The sequence below is a fragment of the Saccopteryx bilineata genome, chromosome 12 (genome assembly GCF_036850765.1).
Source record: "Saccopteryx bilineata isolate mSacBil1 chromosome 12, mSacBil1_pri_phased_curated, whole genome shotgun sequence".
NCBI classification, from domain to species: Eukaryota; Metazoa; Chordata; class Mammalia; order Chiroptera; family Emballonuridae; genus Saccopteryx; species Saccopteryx bilineata.
Window position 1 is genome coordinate 34,225,255 of NC_089501.1, and position 12,328 is coordinate 34,237,582.

At 40.8% G+C, this 12,328-nt stretch overlaps 1 non-coding gene across 1 annotated transcript; it reads right to left on the reverse strand.

Moving 5' to 3' along the window:
• Positions 1-2,942: 2,942 nt before the first annotated feature.
• On the reverse strand, positions 2,943-3,018 carry TRNAC-ACA (transfer RNA cysteine (anticodon ACA)). Its single transcript has one exon. It is a non-coding gene; the product is annotated as a tRNA-Cys (tRNA).
• Between the last annotated feature and the right edge of the window lie 9,310 nt (positions 3,019-12,328).

Sequence of the window (12,328 nt, forward strand, 5' to 3'; positions counted from 1 at the left end):
AAAATTAAAAAAAAAAAAAGAATTTTCATTATTTTTAACTGAATAAAAATTAAAACACAATTTAGTGGGAAATTTATAGCACTAAATATATACATTCAGAGGATAAAAGGTATCAAGTCAATGCTCCAGCTTCCAGTTTAAGGAATTAGAAAAACAAATCAAAACATAGTAGAGTAAGGAGAAGAAAGGAAACAATCAAGATTACAGAGAAAATAAAGGAAATGGAAAGCAATAGAAGGAGTAGAGAAAAATCAATGAAGTTAAATACAAAACAAATTGTATTTCTATATATTAGCAATGAGTCAGGTATTGAATTATTTTTTTAATGATTTATAATAACATCAAAAATATAAAATACCTTGGGATAAGTCTGACAAAATATATGGAAGACCTCTACACTAAACATAAGCCTGATAGGAGCTAAAGACCTAAATAAATGACGAGATAACTTGTCATGGCCTCAAACACTTAATATTGCTAAGATGGCAATTCTCCCCAAACTGATATATAAACTCAATGCAATACCAATCAAAACCCTAGCAGGTGATCCACGCTACAACATAGATAAACCTGGAACGCATTATGCCAAGTGAAAGAAGAGAGACACAAAAGGGCAAATATTGTATGATTTCATTTACATGAAATGTCCCTAGAGGCAATCCATAGAAAGGAGGTGGTGGGAGGGTAATGGGAAGTGATACATGCTTTTGGGTGTAAAAATCTAAAATTAAAGAATAGTGGTGATGGTTGTACAACCTTGTAAATATATTAAAAACCATTAAATTATATACTTTAGAATGGCTAAAATAGTGAATTTTATGTGATGTAAATTTTATCTCAATTAAAAAATCTACCTAAAAAAATGCCAGCAGGTGGTTTGATAGTAACTGACAAGGTGATTTTAAAATTCAAATGGATGCAAAAGCCCTGACATAGCCAAAGCAACTTCGATAAAACAGAACAAAGTCGAAGGCTAACTCTACCTGATTCCAATGCTTACTATAAAGGTACAGCATTCAAGACAGCATGGTAATGAAGTAAAAATAAACAAATCAATGGAACAGAACAGAGTGCAGAAATGGATCAACACACAAATATACAAGTGATGTTCAACAAAGGCGCAAAGGCAATTTAGTGGAGAAAGGATCATCTCTCAGCAAATGATACCAGAATAATCAGATATCCATACACAAAAATAATGTTTCTATACAAACCTTGTACCATATACACAAATTAACTCAAAACTGATCATTGACCTAAATGTAAAACCTAAAACTATAAACCCTCTAAAAGATAACATAGGGCAAAATCTTTGTGACCTTTGGTTAGGCTAAGATTTCTTAGCTACAACACCAAAATCACAATTCACAGAAGAAGAAAATATTTTTTTTAATTTTAAAGATTTTTTTTTTAATTTATTTTAGAGAGGAGAGAGAAAGGGAGAGAGAGAGACAGAGAGGGAGAGAGAGAGGAGAGAGAGACAGAGAGAGAAGGTGGGGAGGAGCTGGAAGCATCAACTCCCATATGTGCCTTGACCAGGCAAGCCCAGGGTTTTGAACCGGCAACCTCAGCATTTCCAGGTCGACGCTTTATCCACTGCGCCACCACAGGTCAGGCAAGAAAAAGAAAATATTAATAAATTGCACTCAATCAAAACTTAAAACTTGCCTTGGCCAGATAACTCGCTGGTTAAAGCGTTGCCCCAAAGCACACACAGGTTGCCGGTTCGATCTCCGGTCCGGGCATATACAGGAACAGATCAATGTTCCTGTCTCTCTCTCTCTTTCTCCCTTCCTCTCTCTCTAAAATTAATCCATAAACACCAATAAGTAAATAAATAAAATTTCTGCTCTATGGAGGATATTTTTAAGAGAATTTAAAAAACAAGCCACAGATTGGGGAAAAAAATATTTGCAAAGCATGTATCTAATAAAAAACTTGTGTCTGAAGACCTCTCAAAGAAAGTTGTCCTGCAGTAAAGGAGTGAAACTGAGAAGCAAAGTGAGTCCCATCAGTGCTCTGCCCTCAAGGGCTGGCTGTCCTGAGACGTAGCTAGACTGGGCACTTCCCCACAAGTGGTTACATGTGCCAACAAAGTTACCCTTTCTGTTTTAGCTGGTTCGATTAAGTTTTCTATTATTTGCAACAAAAAAATATTTTTAATATGAGGAATTAAATATCAGAGAGGAATGGAAATATCAGAGAGAGGAGCCAAAAGAGGGTATAGAAAAGTGATTTTCTATAAGAGTAACTGTCGACAAACAAAAGATTTGGTGTGATCACAAGCAACTAATGGTACATAATCATGTAGTTGACTCTAAGTTCATTTTTTACCATCCATTAAAATTATAAAGCACACATATTCCAACTCAAGAAATCAACTGCTAAGATATCTATCTAGAGATATACCAAGACATATGTATGAAAATATTCAACACAGCTTCACTGTAACAATAAACAATTATCAATACAAACAACTGAAAAGTCCATCAGAAGAGGAACAGTGAAATAATCCATTGTAGACTGATATCATGAAAAGCCTGGCAGCAGTCCAAATAAATAGGAGGATGTATTTGTACTAACAGGGAAAAGAGCTGAGACACATTGTTATGTGAAATGAGGAGGTCACTTTCATTCACCAGTGTACTGAAGGGTTGTTTTTTTTTATTTTTTGAAGTGAGAAGCGGAGAAGCAGAGAGACAGACTCCTGCATTCATCAGACTGGGGTCCACCCGGCATGCCCACTAGGGGGTGATGCTCTGTCTCTCTGGAGCATTGTTCTGCTGCGACTGGAGCCCTTCTAGTGCCTGAGTCCAAGGCCATGAAGCCATCCTCAGCGCCAGGTCAACCTTGCTCCAGTGGAGCCTTGGCTGTGGGAGGGGAAGAGCGAGATAGAGAAAAAGGAGGAGGGGGTGGAGAAGCAGAAGGGCGCTTCTCCTGTGTGCCCTGGCCGGGAATCAAACCCAGGACTTCCACACTGTGGGCCGACGCTCTACCACTGAGCCAACCAGCTAGGGCTGAAGTTTTTAAAAAATAAACAACACAACACAAGCCTCTGTATTTCTACATGTGAACATTCATATAAGTAAAAGTGTAGAAAAGAATTGGAAGGTTCCACTTCCGACTGATAACTGAGTTCATCTCTAGGGAGGTAATGAGAATTTGGAGGAGCTTTTCACCTTGCTGGCTTTGCTTGAAGTTTTTACACATAAATAAACACTCTGGAACTTGTTTAACTAAAACAAATGAAAGAGTATGAATTTTTTACTAAGCATAAACTGCACTAACTATTACATAAAATAAGTAAGGTCCCTGCCAAGGGAAAAGGTTAAATATGCACAATTTTAGGGTCAATATGTTAGGGGCATATAGACATCTAAGGAGGGAACCTTTTCTAAAAGGTCGATCAGGATAGAAGGAACACGGTTTTTTTTTATTTATGAATACAGTATCTGACTTTTTAACATTATTTTTAGAAGTTCATCTACAGGTTTCTTGTTGGAAACTCAGTGCATTTTCCTATGGAAAAAAATGTTAAGATTTCCTAGGTATGTCACAAATCTATTGTTCTTTGGTAGGAAGTGTTAGAAACACCCTAGAAATTAGGCAGAAGTTTATTGAATGCTACAGAGAGGCTCACAGAATCCAAGGAGACATGAAATTTCAGCCCCCAAGAAGAACAAGAACCAAGGTGGCTCTGGAAACGAGGACTGCTGGACAGCTGAGCCAGAACTCTCCCGGAAGTCAGACTCTTGACTCACAGATACAAGGACAGAAAAGCAACGGCAAGCCCTGGAGTCCTTCTGCCCTCGCCTCCTAAACACCAGACGCTGCCTGTTTGGGTCCGGAGGATTTTGAGTTTTGAAGACTTTTGGAGTTCACATTCCAGCTGTGCTACTTACTAGCCATGTGACTTTAAACAAGTTACTTACGCACAACTATCTTCATCTATAAACATAGAGATATAACTGTACCTATCTCCTAGAGCAGGGGTCCCCAAACTTTTTACACAGGGGGCCAGTTCACTGTCCCTCAGACCGTTGGAGGGCCGGACTATAAAAAAAAACTATGAATAAATCCCTATGCACACTGCACATATCTTATTTTAAAGTAAAAAAAAAACAAACAAAAACAAAAAAAAAAACAAAACGGGAACAAATACAATATTTAAAATAAAGACCAAGTAAATTTAAATCAACAAACTGACCAGTATTTCAATAGGAACTAGGCTCCTCTCACTGACCACCAATGAAAGAGGTGCCCCTTCCGGAAGTGTGGCGGGGACCGGATAGATGGCCTCAGGGGGCCGCATGTGGCCCGCGGGCCATAGTTTGGGGACCCCTGTCCTAGAGCTTTTGAGAGGATTAAGTTACACAATCACCTAAAATTATTGGCATAGAGTATGTATTTAATTAACACTGGCTATTATTTATTTCCTATTCATAAACAGAAATACATTGAAATGTTAAGTATTTGTCATAGTGAATGTATGAAGGGATCTTCTCCGTTTTACAAAGTTTCTCTGAGAGTATTTTATTCTAATTGTAAAAAGAAATATTTTTTAATGCTCTGAGTTGCAATAATCTGATGACTAAAATTACTGTAGGATTTGCTACTCAAATTATCTATTTGGATGATCAATAATGTTAGTTGTCTTGCCTGACCAGTTAGTGGCACAGTGGATAGACCATCAGCCTGGGATGCTGAGAACCCAGGTTCAAAAGCCCAACGTGGCCGGCTTGAGCATGGGCTCATCCGGCTTGAGCACAGGGTTGCTGGCTTAAGTGTGGGATCATAGACATGACCCAATGGTCGCTGGCTTCAGCCCAAAGGTTGCTGGCTTGAAGGTCGAGATTGCTGGCTAGAGCCTGAGGTTGATGGCTTGAGCAAGAGGTCATTGGCTCAGCTGGAGCCCCCCACCCACCCCCAGCAAGGCACATATGAGAAAGCAATGAATGAACAACAAAGGTGTCACAACTATGAGTTGATGTTTCTCATCTCTCTCCTTTCCTATCTATCTGTCCCTGTCTATCCCACTACCCACCCCTCTCGTGCTAAAAAAAAAAAAAAAAAAATTAGCTGTCTTTAATAAAATTTAAATATTTTAGTCATAAAAATTAACAAAATTTTTGCGTCCAAAGGAAGACATTACAGAATTTTCTCTTTCTTTTTTTTTTCTTTTAGTGAGAGGAGGGGTAGACAGAGACAGACCCCTGCATGTGCCCCAACTGGGATCCACCTGGCAGGCCCACTAGGGGGTGATGCTCTGCCTGTCTAGGGCCCTTGCTCAGCTGCAACCGGAGCCATATTTTAGTGCCTGAGGCGGAAGCCATGGAGCCATTCCCAGCACCTGGGGCCAACTTGCTCCAATAGAGCCATGGCTGCAGGAGAGGAGGAGAAAAGAGAGAGAAAGAGAAAGAAGTGAGAGGGGGAAGGGTGGAGAAGCAGATGGGCGCTTCTCCTGTGTGCCCTGACCGGGACTCAAAGCCGGGACTTCCACACTCTGGGCTGATGCTCTACCACTGAGCCAAGACATGACAGTTTTAATTAGAATTGTCTTAATCCAATAAACTCAAGTGAATTTGAAAAGTGTGTATCTTATTGTTTGGATCTTTTTTTCCACATTTTCATTATTCATGATGGTTCTGTCTTGATCTAGAACAAATAAACACCAGAATATTTAAAAACACTGAACTGTCTGTCCTGGCAAGAAACATATCCCCAGTGACTAAAACCAAAAAGGTCACAAGATGTTTCCCTTCATTTTGTCATTTGATCTTAGATATGCTGCTCTCAAAGCACAAGCTACAATAAGCAGCTATTTAGAGACAAGACAGTCCAAATCTATCATTTTAAAGAGGAAATAAGTAATGAGGACATTGCATTCTTAAACCAGAACTTCTGAACTGAAGATTTTGCTGAAAACTATTCCACATGACAAGGAATCGGTAAGAGAAAAATTCCCAGTCAGTGGCGGCAGATGTTGTAAACTGGCTCCCTCACCACGCGTGTCCATCACCTTTCCAATCTGCCTCCTCTAGTAGCAAGCAAGCTGGAAAGGGAGACATTCGCTTTCCTAGACTCGCTGGGTGGGCTGGGGTGGCCAGGTGATCCGGTTCTGGCCAATACCGTATGTCAATGGAAGTCTCTGCGTGAGGCTTCTAGAAGAGCTTTTTTAAAGACCTGGCTGGTAACTTCCTTTACACTTAGCCCTTCCTTCTTCCCCCTTCTTCCCACTTGTTACACTAACATGATGCCTTAAGTGAAGCAATCTTTCCACCACAGAAACGAGAACCACACCAAGACGTTGCTAAGCCACTGCCCTGCTTTGGAAGCTACTCAGAGACCTTGTGCCTTAAAAATTTATTTATTTATTTATTTTTTACAGAGACAGAGAGTGAGTCAGAGAGAGGGATAGACAGACAGTAACAGAGAGAGATGAGAAGCATCAATCATTAGTTTTTCATTGCGCGTTGCAACACCTTAGTTGTTCATTGATTGCTTTCTCACATGTGCCTTGACCGCGGGCCTTCAGCAGGCTGAGCAACCCCTTGCTGGAGCCAGCGACCTTGGGTCCAAGCTGGTGAGCCTCGTTCAAACCAGATGAGCCCGCACTCAAGCTGGCGACCTCGGGGTCTCGAACCTGGGTCCTTCCACATCCCAGTCCGATGCTCTATCCACTGCGCCACCACCAGGTCAGGCAGACCTTGTGCCTTAAAGCAGACACATCCCTTGTGTGTGTAAGCCTCTCTTTCTTGGGTTTTCAGTTGCCTGCAGGCAAACACATTTACAACTCATTAGAGTAATACGCCAGGGAAAATAGATTGCTCCCCAACATCAGTAATTTATCTTTCCAGAGATTGTAAAGCACCTAAGAAAAGATGTTTTATCAAATTGCACTAAGAATGCCTGAGAAACTTGATTGACGTATGTGTGACATGAATTTTGCTTTCCTGTGCTTGTTACCAGAATCAACTTAATGAAAAAAATACATTTTTAAAGTTTTATTTTCATAGAGAATGAAGATATAATTTAAAGAATTAAAGAATATAAGTTATAAGAATATAAATTATGTTATAAGAATATAAATTAAAGAATACCAATGAAATTCTGACTTGTGGATATATAACCGAGTCAGTTTTTTTCAGTTCTCTTTTCCTAAAGAAGTTAAAAACACTCTTCATTACTAAGTTATCACAATGAAACAATTACACAATGTTTTTCATTCTGGGGGTGAGGTGGGGAGGGGTGGGGTAGATGCAGTAAGTAATACAGGCAACTCTCAGAACCTAACAGTTACTGGAGCTCAACCACTCCCTTCCCCAATCCTCTACCCATGAGATAATGTGAATTTTGGAGACATGACTAGTTATTTCTAATTTTTATAACCAAAATGACATAATTGGACATTAAACTGAAGAAAAATTCCTACCATCGAGATCAGGTCAATCTCAGCAAAAGGAAAGAGACTTACTTCAGAGCTACACGGAAGGTTTAGCTGCCAGGGAAGGGCATGGTGTCCATCTCTGGGTGTACGCTTGGTGATCTCTCTGGATCTTCCAGTTCAGAGTTCTAATCCCCCTGGGATTTAGTGGTCAGTCATCACAAGCATAATTTAGGGCACAGTGTCTCACTGGGGTTGCTCAGGGGCCACTTTGGGGGTGGGAGGAATGGAGGAAAGAAAGGCCTTGTAAGTCCACCATCTCCCCCGCACCACTGCATTTGAACCAGAGCCACTGTGCTTTAGGGACTTCTACTAGATGCTTTGGAATAAGTTTTTATTTGTAGCAAGTTCATGTTGCTTTTTTTTTTTTAAAAAAAAAAGCAATGACCACAGTAAGATAAATCATAGTGCCAGGTATACATGTAAATATGTTACCCAGGAGAGGTAACGTCAATGCATCTGCCTCCGCATGCACATTCAAATTGAGCAGAGTTAGTAAATTTGAGCAGTGGAACAGTCTCGAGCTATTCCTTTGACTCTCAGGTTGTTAATTCTTCAACCGCATTAAATAAAAATTAGTGCAATCCATGAACTTATATACTTACATCACAGCAAGTGCTTAATCAGTCACTTAAGAGTTTCATAAACGGCAGCATGTCAATTTCTCCAGTCTGTTATAATGGAGCTACCACCTCACCAGGTAAATACCTGAACACGTGTGAAGCATGAAGCACCTAGATGCACTGATCCCCGGTGCCCTGAGCACCAAGTACTGTCAACTTATCCTGGAGCAATCTGACATTTTTCCAAATTGTGAGTTTAGCTCTGCTGAAGCCTTCCGAAGAACTTTCTCAACTCTAACTGCTATTCTTGGAACAACTGTTTTCGGGACAATATTTTTTATCCCCAAATCTGACCCCTTAGCCATTTTTTATTGCTATCCATACTGGATCTCTGGAGATATGACAGAGCTCTTTCGAGGGAAATGCTCACTTGTTATTCCTATGACCAGAGTTTCTGCCTGATCTTTATCTCCTACTCTGTGAGTTGGGCTAGACAAGACAGAAACCACAAGTATGTCTCCCCATTAGGCGCCAAGTAGAGCCAGGCCCTCTTTTCTCATAAGCTCAGGGATCGGAGGGTGAACCAAGAAGAAAGTTTTGCAGGGGAGAGTGAAGCATGACTCAGCATAGGAGAAAGAGTTTGCTAATGCCTCTGTTTTTCCAGACTGGTGGCCCCACTCTGCTCCTCACATCTTTGATGTGTCCTTTTATGTTGGCCAGAGCTTGATGTTAGAGTAGGGAGTGGAGGACCTGTGGCCAACGCTGGCTTTCACAGCCTACTCTAGTCTCAACTCCCTCAGAAACAGTCCATCCTTCCCTCCTACGAAGTCCTGTAATACTCTTCTTACTGGAGCTCTCATTTGACAGCTTTTATTTGTATGTGAATAATTTTTCTCCTTGGGTAGATTATAAATTCTTTGAGAATAGGATGGACAAATAAGAACCAGATTGTGAACACAATAAGCACTTGTTGCTCAATGTTTATAATTGATCATCAGGAGGAGGACCCTCTGATTTGGGATAGGCATTTGATGAAGAGATCATTCCTGCCTAATTTAGAAGGAATTTGGATGCCTTCTTATAAATCAACTGATGTGCTAAATATGAATATCAGAATCACCTTTCATCCAGAAAGATGTTGTCCTTGAACTTCACCAGGGGATAATGAGCTACCTTTTTCTTACAGGTATATTCCCTCACCCAAAGCATCATTAGAATACAACCATCCAATAAAACAGGTAAAGTAACATTTATTTGTATATTTATGCATGTTTTTATTTTCTTCTGTGGCCATGAAAACAATTATAGAAACTTGAAACTTTGTATTCTGTAGCTATCAAAAAACAAGTGAATTTTAATGATCTAAAACAGAATGACAGCAAAAGGGCTTTATTCTGAAAAAAAATCAGATTTTCTTTGTGACTGCTATGTCAGAACCATCCCTAGTGAGGACAGGACCAGAATTTTCGTCCATCACTCATTCAATTGTGACACCGTGTGACTTCACAAGCCTTGACACAGCATCCTTACTAACGGGATTATGAACAAACTAGAAAGCCCGGCGGTCATATGAAATGACCGCTGTTCTAGATATTATAAATTGTAATTAAAATGATTTGTGCAAAGGTGTCTGCTAATTCAAACTGAATTACCCAGAGCAGGCGGTGAGGACGCCCCTTTGCTTAGTGCCCCACGGGGTTTCCCCCTTCTACTTGCTTAATTGCTTAAAGTAGAGTGCAATGAAGGAAACCACTGGCGGTACATTTCTTAAGAGCCACCACTAGCTCAATAAATAAAAGTGATTTAAATATGTTTTAATCCTTTTTGCCTTTCGGTCAGCATTACTCTGTCGTTTTTTTGCATTTCTCTCCTGCCTTTGTTCAAGGGACTCATTTTGTCAAGACAGGCTTTTTTGTCTTGCATCTGAGGCAAGCCTTGTTTCTCTATGCTCATCAGTCTCATTTTGCCGAGAAAGACGCATTTGCTCTGCGACTGAAGCAAGCCTTGTCTTTCCCTGCTCAGGGGTTTCTTTTTGTCGAGAAAGCCGTTTTTGTGCAGCTTTAGCTCCTTTTCTCTCCTCTTCAGTGCTGTATTTTCTAGGAGGCATTCTTAAAAGAAATTACATTAAGACGTAGTTTTTATGTAAAACAGATGATTGCCAATGCAAACAAATGTTCACCTTCCCCCTGACACGCTCAATTTGCGTTCAGCCTTAAATTGTTTCAAAAGCAGATGATTGCCAATGCAAACAAATATTCACCTTCCCCCTGACCCGCTCAATTTGCGTTCAGCCGTAGCAACTTCACCCCATTGACTAGTACAGTTATGCAAGCAACCAATAAGCTATCGGCGACAAACAGACACTTAAGCCGCATATAATAAATATTTATGAACAAATGATTGAAAATACGGGTATTTCGTTTGTACTTCACACACCTTTGTAATATTTGGACGTCTTTTAACAGCAAGTATATATCAACTTGGCTTGACTAGAGTTCCTTTACCTCTAAGTTACATGACGCCATCAAGTGTTTTTTCATGCCTAAGCATTGTTAATTTTTTTTTCTGAAGCTTCCATCTATTGATCTTAGAGAGAGAAACACTGATCTGTTGCTCCATTCATCCACATAGTCACTGTTTGATCTCTACATGTGCCCCAACTGGGATTGAACCTGCAACCCTGGCATACCAAGGCAACGCTCCATCCAACTGAACTACCCAGCCAGGGCAGCATTGTTAATTTTGAAGTTGAGTGATGGTTACATGCAGTGGTGGGATTCAGCTGGTTCACACGAGTTAGGCAGAACCAATATCTAATTTTTTGTTGAATTTGGCGAACTGGTTGTTAAAATGGCACTTGTCATCAGGGTTCTCTCTAAGGTGGGCTCCTGGGCAGCCGCCCAATGTGGAAATCACAAACTTACATTCCTTACTCTTTTTTTTTTTTTTTAGAAAGCTTTATTATTTTTTTTTTCTGAAGCTGGAACTGGGGAGGCAGTCAGACAGACTCCCACATGTGCCTGACCAGGATCCACCCAGCACGCCCACCAGGGGGCGATGCTCTGCCCATCTGGGGCGTTGCTCTGCTGCAACCAGAGCCATTCCAGCGCCTGAGGCAGAGGCCACGGAGCCATCCCCAGCACCCGGGCCATCTTTGCTCCAGTGGAGCCTCAGCTGCGGGAGGGGAAGAGAGAGACAGAGAGGAAGGAGAGGGGGAGGGGTGGAGAAGCAGATGGGCGCTTCTCCTGTGTGCCCTGGCCGGGAATCGAACCCGGGACTCCTGCACGCCAGGCCGACGCTCTACCACTGAGCCAACTGGCCAGGGCTTAAACTACCTTTTAGTATCTCATTTTTTTTATACTTAAAGCAGTCATTAAGGCAGAGAACCGGTTGTTAAATTATTTGAATCCCACCACTAGTTACATGTGGATTTATAACAGTTTTTCTGACCTTATGGATTATGGATTATCTGATACTACCCATAATAAAAAGGTTTTAAACAAGGTACTATTTTGGTAATTTAAATTATGCAGTTCTATAGGGAAATAAGTTTCCTGCAATCTGTACAAGGTTGTAATTTATAGGATACAAACTGTCCGTCACAATTCCTTACTTTTAAACTTGACACCTGTGTGAAATGCTTCCTTTCACATGCTCATATATAAGGAAAAATCAGTAATGCAATAAAGAAAAATAAACTCCAAATAAAGCTGTTTCCTGAAAAACAAAAAGAAGAAGAAATGTCACAGAACGATGTCTGGAGGTTTCACCAGACTAGGAAAGTGGGTCTAGAAGAATGAGAAAAACAAGATGCCACCAAAAGAGGAAGTGGGTTTAGAGGTTAGGGACAGGGTCAGCCCTGCAGGCACTGCAGGATGGGACAGTCACAGGAGAAGGGAGAGATTTCAGCCAGGAGGGCTCCACTCAGGCCCCAGGCTGGAAAGCAGCCGTGGAGAGATCCATCTTTGACCCATTTCTGGCGGCTGCTCACGTGCCCTGGGGAATACCTACTGCGGACTCTGGATCACGGTGATTTGTCTATTGCAAAGCATATGTACACAGTTACTGTTTATCTCTAAATAAAACTTGGTTTTACTACACTGTCATTATTGAACTTGCAAGTGGAACTCAAGTCAGTTTGCTATATTATCAAATGAATAATTTTCTTGGGTTTTGACTTATGCCAAAGAACATGATTTTGGAATCAAAAGGTTGTCACAAACTCTCTGGGCCTGTTTCAGAAATGAGACTATTTCCCATCTCAACAAGTGTCTGCTTCTAGCACTTTACTGGGCACATAGTAGACACTTCATGAATATTA